We start from the raw sequence: 14506 nt of genomic DNA, 5'->3' as shown, positions 1-14506 counted from the left end.
CCATTTATGTAAAATCTTCAGTTTCATTCTTGATTTGTCTTTACAGAGATTAATGGTAAAGGGAATCTTTATCAACATTTGCCTAAAAAACAGTCGGTTAAAGAGTTTGAAGAGGGAAGCTAGTTTTGGTTTGATTTTAAAGAAACAGAGGGAGAGAGGCGCCGAGGAGCTCGGGCTTTCAGGTGCGGATCGCCGAGGCCCGCAGGTGTCCTGGGGCTCGAGAATGGACGACACGTTTCTCTCTAGTCTGTACCTGCTTTTCAGGGCCACTCGCCCATCTCAGACTTTATCAGTCGGTCGGGTTATGGCTTTTGGTTATTCTCCCAGCCGGGGAGGCAGATCCACCGGGTGCAGTTGTGATCCGTGTCGGTTCAGGGCGTGTGTGCGCGCAGGAGGGGGGCAGGAGGGGGTGTGTAAGACCCCCTCCTCCGGGGTGTCTTGGGGCAGTTTCTCCCCAGGTTGCTGCCCCGACCTAAGAAGGTGACCCCTCCTCGTTCGGCCCGAAGTGGCGGGAAGCCGGGTCCTTAGAGGCGGCCGCTAGGAGAGGGAGGCTGTAAAACCTGGAGGAGGATCCGCTGCGCCCGGCCAGGGAGGGCGCCGGGGTTCGGGGCCAGGCGCCGCGGGCTTTCAGGTAAAGAACAGCCCCGCGAGCGGGTCCTCGGTGGCGCTGGGGGGCCGGGGGCCGGGGGCCGGGGCCGCGGCGGGCGGGAGGTTTCCGGGCCCCTCCCGCGCCGCGGGCTGGTGGGGAGATGGCGGCGACGGTTTCCCGGTTCCCCCGCCCCGGACGCCGATGGCGGTGCGTTCCGGCCCTCCCCCACCAGCTTCTCCCCCACGGGAGCCGTAGCCGGTGAGGCCGGGAGGGCGGGGAGGAAAGGCTAGAGGGCGGAGGTTGCGTGGTGCAGGCGGCGGCGGCGGCGGCGGGAGGAGGGCTGGCGGGCGGGCAGGGAGGAGGAGGAGGCGGGAGCCGTGTCGCACGCAGCTCCAGGCGGGGCAGCCCCGGCGGCTGAGGGACGCGGCGAGACCTTGGCGGGACGGGGATTTAACCGGGGCCGGGCCCAGCGACCAGGTGGAGACGTCGCCGGAGCCATTTAGGCACCCGGGAAATGCGGGTGAGTGTCGACGGCCCCGGGGCCGAGGAGAGTCGGCGGCGCAGGCCCGGCCCGGAGCCGCGGTGTCGCAGTGACTGGGGCCGCGGCGGCCGAGCCCAAGCGCCGGGCGAGGCCTGAGCCGCCGAGCCGCGGCTGGGCGGAATGGCGGCTGGGCCGGGGGACTCGTGGGCGGAGGGCGCCGGTGGCGGGAGGGGAGCGCGCGGCCCGGCCCTGAGTCACCCCGGCCGGCTCGGGCCTGGCCGGGCCGCGGCCCCGGACGCGGGCACGGGGCGGTCAGGCCCGGACTACGCACTGGGAAAAAGCCCGATTCATGGCGCCCGCCCCTTTCCCAGCGCGACCGGGCTCGGGCCGCGGAGCCGGGCCGGCGGGCGGCCCCGGGCGGCCGGGCGTGCGAGCCTCGCCTCGCCTCTCCTCGGGCGGCGACCCCCGCGGAGCGCCCGGACCCGTGCCCTCTCTCCCTCGCCCCCTCGGGATCACTTCTCCCCCGAGCGTCGCTTGCCCCGGACTCGTGCTCTCAAGTAAAGTACTGGGTTCGCGCGCTGAAGGAGCCGTGGAGCCGGGCTCTCTGCTTTCCGGTTCCCTGCCCGCGGCTCCCGGGTTCCTCGCCCGCATTGTTGTGACTGTGCGGGGCGCTATTATTGGGTAATAGTCGCCCCTTTGCCCCGTTCTCTTGGGGGAGCGGGCCGGGGAGGCGCGCAGGGATGCGAGTGCGGCGGCCGAACGGGACGGAGCCCCCCGGCGCCGGCCGAGCGCCCGCCAGTCGGGCCCGGCCTGCTCCGCCGCCTCGGCGCGTCCCCGGCCCTGCGCCCGGCGGGAGCGCGCGCTGACCCCGCAGGTAACCCGGGCGCCGGCCGCCACCCGCGTGCAGGGGTCGCCCCGCGCACCCCTGCCTCCGCCCGGGTGTGCTGTAGGCCGAGTGCTGGTTCGGGGAGAAACGCTTGGTGAGCATTCCTTGAGACTAATCCCCCAAAGTTCGGGGTTTTCTCCCTTTAACGAGCTGTCTGCCAAAAAGAGGATCCTCTTTTCCGATTGGATCCCTGTTGTTGCTCGTAGCTCGCAGTTGGGGTTAGTGGTGAGGGTGCAAATGGGGAATTGTAGTTAACTTAACTCAAGTATTTATTTGCTCTGTGTAATTGCCCTTCCCCGTAGGGGCATTAAAACAGTCCAAGTTAGGAGTGGAGTAGTCACGCAGTTTTGGAAATACACTCGTCGGAGTCACAGAAGGGAACTAAATTCACTTTACTTTACGACCCCAGCTTCTAGGACCTCGGCATATCTTAACACGCTGCAAAAGCGTGTGCAGTTTTAAGGTTAACACTTCATTTTGTGGCCACTCCGTCTACCCGATTTTCCGAAATCCTGGAGCGTTTGTGGGTTGTGTAGCAAAATAGGGAATGCTGTTTAAAAAAGAGCAATATTTTGTCTAAAAAAAAAAAAAAATTGGACATGACGTTTTCTTGATCTAAAAGTGTTCTTGGATATTAGAAAAAAATTTACTTGAACGTTCTATTTGTTGCTTTCCATGGTAAGTCGAAATAGTTGCATGGCATTTCAGATTCCGAAGCATGCAAACAGGAGACTGGCTTGCTTTAACTCTATTATGACCATTTTTGGAGGTTTCGAGAGAGAATGCTCATTAAGCTGGAGAGGGGTGGCTGAAACACTGTCTAAAAATATTTAACTTTTTTTTGTCATTGGAGTCATCTTTTAAAAACTTATGTTACAAAAAACCCCACAAAAAGCAAAAAACACCTTTAGCTGTAGTAGTAGGGTTTCTCACCGATTTGTAGTATCCTCTGTGTCTTAGGGCCACCGGCTCAGGTCCTTGCTGGTACACCCCCTTTCCTACCGCCCACCACCTCGGGGAACTAACAGCCCAGTGAATGCCTGGGCCGATTCTGCAGTTTGCTTAGATATTACAGCCCCGTCGACTCCTTTGCCTGTTGCTGAATATTACCTTCTAGAGATAATTAACTTAGTCTTGGTTGCCAGTGCAGCCTTACTTCCCATACTTTTCTGACTGAATTGCTTGAAGGCAGGAGATACTCCTTCTGTATTTTTGCATCCCCAAAGTAAATAGCATAGACCTTTGTCATGGGTACCTCAGTTGTTTTTTGCGTGAATAAATCTGGAATAATTCTAACTTACACCGAGTGTTTTGACTACCTCCGATTTTGGCTACAGAAGCAGTCACTGCGCTTCCATCGCGTAAGAATGCAAGCAAGCTTAATCATAATTGTTACTACTGCACCCCAGGAACTAACACAGTGCCCCGACAGAAAAAATGCTCAGGTTTTCTTCAGCTATGGCAATCCAGGAAAGTGCCAAGAAAACAAGTTGTGAAACTTTAATTTGCTTTTTTTTTGTTTCAAAACTAGTTTTAAGGTACAGATTTCTAAAATTTGTGTGTGTGTGTTTTTAAACAAGATTGAGGTCTTTCCCCTCAGGTTAAATGTTGCAGCCTTACCTTTGAAGTGAAATCCTTTGGTGAGTTAAGGCTCTTCCCTGTTGGAGAGATGATGCAAATGCAGTGGTGGTACTGGAGCCCGAGTGACCTTTCTCACAGGAGAGACCTTTCTTGGGTCCTTGAGGGCCTTTTATCAGAAGTTCACGCCCAGTTTGCCCAGCAGGCGTAGTATGCCTTTGTTTCAGCAAGGAAAGGTCAAAGGAATGTGGTTTTGGATTGAGGAGTAGTTACTTGCCATCCTTCAAGTTGAAAATTAGAGCCCAAAAAAACATAGTGTGTTTGTGTTTTATTCCTCGCTGTTTCAGCCCTGCATAGGTTCCAAGGCCATGGGCTTTCTACCTCAGCAATTGAGTCTGGAATAAGATGTCTTTTGGGGACCATTGGCTGAATTTTGACCTTGTCTTTCAGGTATGCCTGGAGAAAAGAATGTACCATTTTTAAGGACCAATTTGAAGTTTACCTTGTTTTTTTGTTTGTTTCTTTGGGGGGGAGGGATATCAGGTAGTTTCTCAACAAATTCTCTTCTTTCGTTTGCCTTTCAAAACTGAGAAGTGAACATGAAATGAGGAATAAATCAAATTTAAATAAAACCTTAGGTTTATTACTAAGGATTTAAGCTCTTTGTTTATAATGTGTCCATTTAATAATGCACACTATAAACAGAATTATTATATTTGACGGCTTTTAAATTTTTTATTCACAGGGATATAGCTTCTGAAAGAGATGTGTGTGTGATTTATTCATGTATTTTTGCTGAGGTGTAGAAGATGTTGCTTGGGAGAGACGACATGGGATCTGGTTTGAACTTAACTTTGCTGAGCCTTTTTTTCCTCATTTATAAAGTGAGATGGTTTTTAATTGACTCTTAAGTTTTCTTCAGGCCCTCAACGTCTGGGTTCCATGCGAATGCCATAGCTTCTAACGTTAACAACATTTGAGGAACCATCCTATAAAGCGTAATCTTACTCGTGTTTGAGAAGCAGGGTTGTGAAGCCTAGGCTTGGCGGTCATTTAAATGTTTTCCTTTGAGACTCTGGGATCAAGTGAGCAGAGTCTCCTGGCAGCTTCCCCATCACTGCAGCGCCGGTTCCCAGAATTGGCCTTGCTGCCCTTTCCTCATGCTCTCCCTCTGTCTCGAGTATCGTGTCCCCTTCCCGTCACCTGACAGACTCCTGCTGCTTTGGAAAGGCTCCTCTCAGGTCCTGATGCTCCATCCGGGTGGGAGCCTTCCCTGGGGTCCCGTGAGGCCCCGCCCGGGTCACTGTCCTAGCAGTTAACCTTGGACTAGACTTGTGGTTCCTTTGGAATAGACAGACCTCCTGTAGGGCCGGGACCTTGTGACGGGCGGGTGTCCCTGTGCCAGTGCGCTGCCTGCTGCAACTCGTGTAACTCACACTTTGTTCACGATCATCGACCCACTTAAAATCTTGACCAGGCCCCAGAGTGTGGTGCTGTTGTTCAGTCCTCTGACGGCGTCGGAGAAGCAGCTGAGGCTTTGGGTGGTTGAGATCAGGCCTAGGGAGTGGTGAGGCCTGGGTTAAAACATGACAGGGAGACTCCAGGGCTCCAGCTTTTAACCGGATGCTCCCAAAGTGTCTAATTTATACGAAGGTGGAAGAGGAGAAGAGAGCAAAATTGAAATGCTTTCAAGATTGGTATCTTATCGTTGATAATTAGGACCGAATTCATTATGCAGAACTGGGTTGCCTACCAAGAATGAGCTTATTCTTCTTGGTCTTTTAGTAACTGGGGGACATTGAAGGGGAGTAATTGGGCGCTGATGGGACAGAAAGGAACAGTTCTGGAACTTTGGGACTATTGTTAAGTTGGTGTGATGTGACTCACTGGCCTTAAATTTATGAAACCGTTTAAGACTGTTCGTATCTAACAAGCTACGATTTTTAAAAAAGGCCTGTGTCAGAAAATACTTTGGAAAACAGATTGTATGAAATGTGTGCTTAAAATGTGTATGTACTAGTGAAAATATTTAAAGTAGTAAAGATGGTTGTAATTTTAGGATGATGAACTTGTGTGTTTTTAAAATGTCTCCCCCACCCAAGTTTTTATCTTTTTAAGAAATTTATTTATTTATTTATTTTATTTTTGGCTGCGTTGGGTCTTCGTTGCGGTGCGCTGGCTTCTCATTGCAGTGGCTTCTCTTGTTGCGGAGCATGGGCTCTAGGCACGCGGGCTCAGTAGTTGTGGCTCGCGGGCTCTAGAGCACAGGCTCAGTAGTTGTGGCGCACGGGCTTAGTTGCTCCGTGGCATGTGGGATCTTCCCAGGCCAGGGCTCGAACCCGTGTCCCCTGTATTGGCAGGCAGATTCTTAACCACTGTGCCACCAGGGAAGCCCCCCACCGAAGATTTTAAGAACCAAAAGATAATACAAATGATCTCAGGATGGAGGAAACCTCTCAGCATAACACCGAAAGTAGGAACTGTAAAGGAAAAGGCTCTTTTCATTACTTTAGAATAATTAAACTTCTGCAGGTTAAAATGCCATAAACAGAATTAAAAAGCAAATGACAAACTGAAAGAAATGTTGTAACTTACAAGTAAATTTATTTTGCTTACTATAAAAAGAGGACTTATAAAACTAAGGTAAAGACAACGCCCTCCCCTCCCCCGTGGGGAAAAAAAATGAGCAAACTGGTAATTTTTAAAAGAAGGATCAAGAAACAAAAAAATTTCAGCTTTACTAGCAGTACTCTTAGAAAAGTAAATCAGTGAGATACTGTTTTTAAAAACTTGGGCATAGATTGAAAAATAAGCCACTTCTGGTGAGGGTATGGAGAAATGAGTCCATCCATTCATTGCCTGAAAAAGAATGATTTTTCTGAGAGAACTATGTAAAAAAAAGAAAAAAAATATATATGTATTTATACACTTTGAAATAGCTAATCTACTTTTAAGGATTTAGTCTAAGAAAATATAAAAAATGATTGATTAGTATTCTATCATGGGTACACTATTATTTAATGCTTTCTTACTGAGCATTTGTTTTCAGGTTTTGCTATTAAGGATTATGATCTCAGCATTTTTAGATAAATCTTTGCATTTCTGTAATTCTGTATTCAGTGAGACAAAAACATGCTGTAAAGCAGTACATGTAATGTTTAAATTTTTCTTTTTAGTGTGTATGTACATTTTTTTAAAGGATAATAAGCCAAAATGTTTTTAGTGATTATCTCTGAATAGTGGAATTATGGGTTATTTTTAGTTTATTCTTTTGGTTTTTATTTTTTCGTCCAACTTTCTACAGCACACATGTATTTATAATGCAGTGGGTTAGCTTATGAAGACAAAAGACAATAGAAGCAGTGAGCCTGCTTCCGAGCAAGATGTTTCGGCTCACTCAGTTCAGTGCCGGAATCACTCTGGTGTTTGCTTTATTTGCAGGTCCCTTGCCAGGTGTGTTGACACGTAGGGTAAATATCTGACTCTCAACCCTCAGGTTCTCCTTGCAGCTCATCTTCCCATCCCCCCATCTTAATCCTTCAGCTGCTTCACTCAAGTTTCAACAGCCTCCATGAAAACTGTCTTAATCTCATGAACCTCGTTTATGTTTTGTCATTTTGTTGAATTACAGCAGTGGATTATGTACTAGTGAATTGTCTTCAGTGTGGAAGTTTCCTTTTCTTAGAGATGCTGTGAACTTCCTGTCCTTTTTTGCTAACTTTACAACTCCTAGCAATAGTAGATGGATGTTCAAACCTGTCATCATTATGCCTAAGAATGTAAATTTGCTAAAAATTAGAAAAAGTAAATTCTTTTGACACGTTTTGTGCTGTAGCCTGGAACATTGAAACGTTACTATTGATTTAAGAAACGTATTCTAAATGACACAGATTAGGGATACTTTTGGCCATCTGAGAAAACAGGTGCACAGAACGTGTCCCCTATTAGCTAACATAGTTAAGTGTGCCTGGGCAGCTTCCAGAAGTCAGGACGTGGGAGAAAAGCCAGGGAGCTCAGAGCCCCCTTCCTGCAGTGGGGAGGGAGGCCTGCTCTGGTCAGACTGGAAGGAAAGGTTTGAAATCGTGGATGAGGCCTGAGAAACCGGAGACTGCGGACTTCAGTCCCAGCTGGAGGCCTTTCCCCTCCCCGAGCCCTGAGTTTGTCTTTGGGAACTAGGGGACTTCAGTTTGGGGGAGGGTGGAGAAAAAAAAAGTCCAAGAGTGATTTCTTCTGACTTCTCCGGTCTTATAGAATCATCTTGCCTGTGGTAATAACCACTATTCCTCGGCGCTTAGAATGTGCCAGAGACTGGGCTGAATCCACTTTGGCGGCTTTGGAGCTCTTCCCCCTCAGCTTTCTGCTTCTTGCAAATAAATGCCTCATTTTGGACAGAAGTCTTTCCTTCACTTCCCAGGGTGAAGGTAGCCTTGGACACTCGGTGCAGGAATGGTTCACTAGTCAGTCATCAGATAGAGACGCCTGGAACCAGAGGGTGATTAACGTCTACCCACAGGGGACCCAGAAGTCAGAAGGGAGGGCTTAGGGGTGCTGAAGACGCCTGGCCTGATGACCAGTTTTGCCGCCGTTACTCCTCAGTGGTACCTTTGCAAGCGTCCTGTGTGTCGGTGTCTTTGTCCTGTGCAGGATGTTGTGTTTTTGAATGTCTGCAGTTTAACTGGGGCATTTATGGTGAAGCCTGTCACGCCTGTCATCACTTGACATTATGAAGCTTTGTTGAGTCACTATTATTTTTATAATAAAGGAGCTCAGCTTTACCACTCCCTGCATTTTCAGTAATTTTTTATTTGCTTAGAGCAGTATTTGCCCACCTATGTTCTGTGACATGGAAGATGTTGGAGTGGAAGGGAAGATCTGTGAGTAAATACATTTAGGAAACGCTAGGTTGCATATTGAGGGGCTTTTAATATGTTAATGTGCATTGAGGGTCTTATAGGGAGACATCTATTTTACAGAGACTGTGTATCTTACAGGATATGTGTGTGTATGTACTTGTGTATGTATGTAAGGTGTACCCTTAGTTTAATAATAGCCTTTGGGGGAAGAAAACCTGACTACCATGTTAAAGAGTGTGTTTTGTTTTGTAGAGCACATACTGATTTTAGAATCAGAGATGTGAAAAATGGCATGCCGTGCCGTAGAGGCGTGGTCTGGAGTAAACGGCTGTGTTCGCTTCTTCCCTCTTCAGTGGAGCGTTGATGAGCATCTGGAAACACCAGTGTTCTCGGGAGTAGTGTGGGAAGTGCCGCGGAGATCGGGATCCTCATGGGTGCGGAGTTAGACGTGTAGCTGTCTAGAAATGGTTCCTGCTTCAGTTTATTCCTGGTCTAAATATAAACCCTAAATGCTATCACAGGAAGTCTCTAAGAAATTTTTTTAAGCACGTGGACCAGCATTAATCCATCCTCACTACTGAGGACCCAAACAGCAGGATCAAAGCACACATGGTTCACATTTTCTTGGAGGTGTCATATGTTGAAAGTACTTTTTAAACCTGGAAAATGCTGGTTGGTAACATTAACTACAAAGATGTTTCAAAATTTTTAAAGTCTAAACTGCCAGAGTTTTCAAAGCACTTCAGTCCATTGAGACTCAGACTTGGCTTCTCTTCGTTCAGGTTCTGTTAGATTCTTTCCTGTTATTTTAAATGGGTTCCCCTGCATGTCTCGGGCTCAGTGATTTCCAGAGTGTGAACACCGTTTGCATGATATGTTTGGAAAGTGTAACCAGGTCTATTTTCTAGAGCGTTTTGGCCCCTTTAAGGAGGGGATGTAACATGCAGTGTTTTCCAAGCTTCTGGACCAGGTTCGCATCCTTTTTTCTTGAGTCATCTCTTGGCCTTAGCTTCTGTGGAGAATACTTTGCTCTTCTGGTTATGTCTTCTTCTCTAAATGGACGCCCAGGAAGTACCTCTAGTACTTCCTAGATTCTCCGTTCTAGTCCACTTTGCTGTGGGGTTTTTCAGTTCTGTTTCGGCCGGAGCGGTTCTGACAGTTCTCGCTGGCAGCTGGTTGCCTCCCAGCTGAGCCCCAGTGGCCTCTCTACCTGCCCGCAGGGCTTCCCCGTGGCCCACCTGCCCTCCCCACCGTCGCAACCTCCCCAGACTGATCTCATTTGCTCCCCAAGCCACGTCCAGCTTCTCTGTTTCGAGCCTTCTCTCTGAGACTGTGATGTTCCGTATTAGTCACTACCGAGTATTATTAGTTCCTCCTTCAAAATGCCCTGTCTCCATCCCTCCCTCGTCTGGTTCTGTCACCAGCTCCTGTTGCCTTGTGTTCAGGATTTTTCATGGCTCCCTGACTGCAGAGTCTGCCCCCAGCGGGTGTTGGCGTCACCACGACAGGCAGGAGTGGGCTCCGCTCTCCGTCCTCGCCAGCCCTTCAGTACGTCCCATCTCATCCCCTTAAGCTCAGAAAATACTGCAAGCCGGGCCGTGTGCTCAGTGCTGATCCGCGGCACTTCTCACTTGAAAGCGGCTGGTGTGGGTGCCGGTTCTTTGGCGTGTCCTCCTTCTTCCAACCTTCTACCCATAAAAGTGAGATTTCAGTAAAGCAGACCAGTTTGGGGAAGTTCTGTTAATTTTGAGATTTAACCTATAATAAATTATAAATGAGAAATTTTCTTTTGATAGGCTGATTTATGGAAACAGTCTATGACTAAAGAAGTCACAGGTTCTAACCAACAAACCATATGTTACACCGTTTCATTCTGAAAGTATGGATGTGGTGTAAGATGAATATCCACTGTTGCTTTTTATGGTAGATTTATAGGTGAGTGAGTGTGTGTCTAACTAGGATGGTGGATTCCCTTAATAGTTGTAAAAAATGATTTTAAAACACATTCAGATGACTCCCTTGGCAGCAGTTTTACATTAAAAAGAGGGTTTTTCCCCCCAAAATGCAGAGGCAGATTTGTGTGTTTTGTGGGCAGTCTAGTGTAGACTAAGTGAGTATAAGTGCATACTCGGGGTTTGTGATCTGAAAAAAATTAGTCCTAAAATGTGCTTCTTTCTATAGTTCGTTGCATTTATACAGTACTTTGCAGAAGTTGATTTATTTGCAAAGTTTTGATGTCTAAATTTTATTGTAAAAATTGGATCATGTTTGTGAAGCTCAAGTCTTCTAAAGTGCCTATTTTTTATATAAATGAGTTCTTGTTAAACTGTGGAGGAAATCTGCATTTTGTGATTTTGATGTTCTTTTAAAAAATACTAACTATATTTTCAACTGGGAGCATGATTGGATGGTTTTCAAAATAAGGTATTTGAAGCATAAGCTTGAAAACCTTGCTTGAGAAAATATACGCAAGTTAATGAAGTAAATTATGTGAAATCAAGAATTTTGACAGACGTTTCTCTGAGGCTTCTCCCACCAAACAAGCTTGACTGTAAAGATGATGGTAGTGCCCCAGTCGCAAGTAGTGTATTGATAGAAATCTACCAGTCTCAATATGTAGGATGTTCTTTATTCTTATTTAAAATATGAGGTTTAATTATTGTAGAAGTGAAATGAGCTGCTTTTGTCTCTTCTGCCCCTAAACAGTAACCGAAAAAGCCACTACTTTTATAGTGACCATAAAAACAAGTTGTGCAGATTATGAAGGAAATTCACTACAGGTTTTTGCAACTAAAAAGAAACATCATGACTAGGACCAGTTCAGCTGAAAAAAAAAAACACAAGTGAAAAATGCTAGACGCTTCCGTCAGTTTCAGAGTCATTTTCTTAGGTGAGGCTGTTACACGTTTTACCAGACTTTTCCCCTTGTTATAGGTGTGGCCAGATTGTTCTCAGTCGGAGTGGGGAGCAAGATTTTTTAACCACCCCCGCCCCCCGGAAAGGAAAAAACCTCCCTTATCGGAGGTTATCAGATGGTACGTTTTCATGAACTCAGAAGACGCACTCAAATAATTGAGAGACTGAATTTAATCTGTTTATCCTTGACAGGTGCTAAAGCCAAGGTTTAAAAGCACACTTTTGTGTATTATGTACCTCCTCATACCCTTTCCCGGATATTTAGAAGTCTCTTGACTACTTGCTGTTGTCGTAGCTAGTAAGGACACTTTCAACAGGATGCTTTTTATCAAGTCCGCACTGCACGTGTGCACGGGGTGGGGCTGGGTGCAGACCCCCAGCAGCGGTAGGTGCCTCTGGCTCTTCATGACCCCGCGTGGCCAGAAGCACCATCCAGGCGCCTAAAAGAGGGTGCCGCCAGATTGCTCTCGTACCTTCAGTAAGGTGAATGAATTGGTAAACTGTATTCAAAACGTGAAAGCTCCAAATCAAATGGAGTGTAGAGGTGGGGCTGTTTATTCTTTTTGAACCAATTTGTAGTGAAGTGGGAAGTGTCTTGAAAATTCACTTAGCTAGAGGGAGCTGCTGGTCAGAATTTGTTTTTAATTTTATTTGGTTTTGGCTGTGTTGGGTCTTCGTTGCTGCGCACGGGCTTTCTCTAGTTGCGGCGAGCGGCGGCTGCTCTATGTTGCGGAGCACGGGCTGTACTCGTGCGGGCTTCAGTAGTTGTGGCTCGCGGGCTCTAGAGCGCAGGCTCAGTAGTTGTGGCGCACGGGCTTCGTTGCTCCGCGGCATGTGGGATCTTCCCGGACCAGGGCTCGAACCTGTGTCCCCTACATTGGCAGGCAGATTCTTATCCACTGTGCCACCAGGGAAGTCCCCTGGTCAGAATTTTTGAACTTAAGATAATTTATTTGTATTAGTGGGAAAAAAAGTAATGAAAAGCCTTGAAAACCCAGATTAGATGAATGATCTTGTTTGCTTAGTGATGTGGTAACTTTCAAAATCTGCTGACTTAGCAGATATTATTTCAGGGCCTAGCATTCACCAACTACAGGGCAAACCGTGGCCACACAGGAGGGAAATCTGCACATTAGTTGAACAGAATTGTGGGAACTGTGAGTTGAAACATTTCATTGAAACGAAAGTGACAGCGTGTGTGGTAGAACAGTGCGTCCTTTACTGAAGCAGGATCCTCACCAGGAGTGGGAGAGACCTGCCATCTGCATGTGACATGTCATTCTGTCTCCCCAGCTGAAGGTCCGTGTCCAGATTTCCACCCTCGGTGGCCTGAAGGTGTTTCCTGTACCACCAGCATCCTGGTCATCTCAGGAGTGAAAACGACTTGCTGTCTGTGTCTGCCTGTCTGTTGTTAGGCTGGGTCCTGATGGCGCTGCGGCACCAAGACAGGAGAGAGACGCTGGGGTGCCGGTGCGGAGGGGGAGCTCCGCCGTAGCAGGCTTCCAACCTCAGTGGATTCGCTGAAACAGCGGCTCACCCACTAACTAGGGTGAGGAACGGTTTTCAAGCTGGTATTTTAGAGCATTCTACTATGTGTATTTGGTGGTGGAATGAAAGATCCAGATGAACTTTAAGAACCAGTGAAATTTCAAAGAAAATCTGAACTTTTACAACTGCTTCTGTCTGGATCCCCAGGTCCGTCAGAATACAAGGTTCCCTGTCTTCTGATGATGGGTCCACTTTGGTGGGAATTTGGGAAGTACCCCTGGTGTTATGTTATCCAAGGGTATTGTGCAATTTTCAGGCAACATTACTTTACTTCATTTTGACTTACACGCTAGCTTTGACATTTCCCCCTGAGAATTTTTTTGTTGTTTTATTTAAGTACCCTGTTAGGAATTTTGAGGACATCTGATAACCTTTGTTGAAGTGTTAATATGAATAGTAGCAAATACTTACTGTGTGTCTGGTACCCTTCTAAACAGCTTATTTACATAACTCATCTATACCTGCCCACAACCTTATAAGATAGGTACTGTTATTGCCCCCATTATATATATATGTCTGTCTGTGTTATAATTGCAGATAATTATAGGCACAGAAGTTAAGGAATCTGCCCAAGCTCACACAGGCTGTGAGTTGAGGAACCAGAACTTGGGTGTCCCCTCAAACATCCACATGCACTTATAGATTAACTATTTGAAATAGTCATGTCACTGTGTAATGTCACTCTGTGCTTCTTGAATTGTTTCTACAGTAAGAATTGCATTTTGTAGGTTAACTCTGTACATACACAGACATAACTGAATTAAAGATGCACTGAGCAGTACTTATGTTCTATGAGCTCTTCTCTTTTTCACTCTTTTGAAAAGTTCCGGTTACCATTTACTAAGCTGATTTCATGGCCCACACGTTAATGGATTGCAGTCCTCAATTTGAAAAATATGCATGGTGTAGATAGTGATCAAATGTAATACTGTTTTTCCTTGTTTTAAAGTGAACGAAAATGCTTGGAAATGAAATACATGCAAGCACCAAGCTAGATCATTGAATAAATGTCCCTATAAAAGCATTGTGCTGAAACTGAGAGCGGAAATTCGGTCCTTAACAGTTAAAGCTAGTTTATATGAACGAGCCAGTCAGTCTGCATAGCACCTGTCAAATATTAAGTGGTTATGGTCACCTTCAAGCTTCCTAAAGCAATTTATACCAGTGATGCTCGTGTCATCCCACTGGAAGTCACACAGTAATTAAAATAGGAAGAATCTATATTCTAACGGAATTAAGATTTAATTATAACTTGAACAATACTTAAGGCTTTGAGTGCTTGTATGTGGATTTTTAGGATTTAAAAAGACTTATTAATTAGTTGTTCAAGTACCAAGAATAAAAATTGTATCCTAATTCCTACGATGCTCATAGGAGAAAATTCCATACTTAATGGCATCCAAAATTTCTCATGATTATAAAATTGTATGTGTGTTTGGGGGAATGCTGAATTAGCATATTTCTATGTTTATATTATATTATATAATTAGGTATTTCTATGTTTATATAATATTATATAATTAGGTATTTCTATGTTTATATAATTAGAAGGACAAAGATTGATCTCAAGGAGAAAGCAGCTATGTTCCCTCATTTCGTATAAGGTTGAAGGCCTACCTACTAATTTCAAAGCTCTGCTAGTTTTTAGGAAGTGG

The 14506-nt window shown here is 46.3% G+C and overlaps 1 protein-coding gene across 4 annotated transcripts in view; it reads left to right on the top strand.

Moving 5' to 3' along the window:
• Positions 1 to 531: 531 nt before the first annotated feature.
• Positions 532 to 14506, top strand: part of CUL1 (cullin 1) — a 110658-nt gene continuing 96683 nt past the window's right edge. Inside the window, exon 1 of one of the 4 annotated variants that reach the window (XM_059933151.1) lies at positions 532 to 631. The gene's annotated coding sequence lies outside the window, so the exon portion shown is untranslated. Of the gene's footprint in view, positions 632 to 719; positions 848 to 932; positions 1110 to 12753; positions 12853 to 14506 lie in introns of those variants that run through there. The other 3 variants (XM_059933148.1, XM_059933147.1, XM_059933150.1) reach the window with 3 other exon arrangements.

This window comes from Balaenoptera ricei, chromosome 9 (genome assembly GCF_028023285.1).
Source record: "Balaenoptera ricei isolate mBalRic1 chromosome 9, mBalRic1.hap2, whole genome shotgun sequence".
NCBI classification, from domain to species: domain Eukaryota; kingdom Metazoa; phylum Chordata; class Mammalia; order Artiodactyla; family Balaenopteridae; genus Balaenoptera; species Balaenoptera ricei.
Note: the sequence above shows the minus strand (reverse complement) of the source record. Positions and strands in the feature narration are given on the sequence as shown.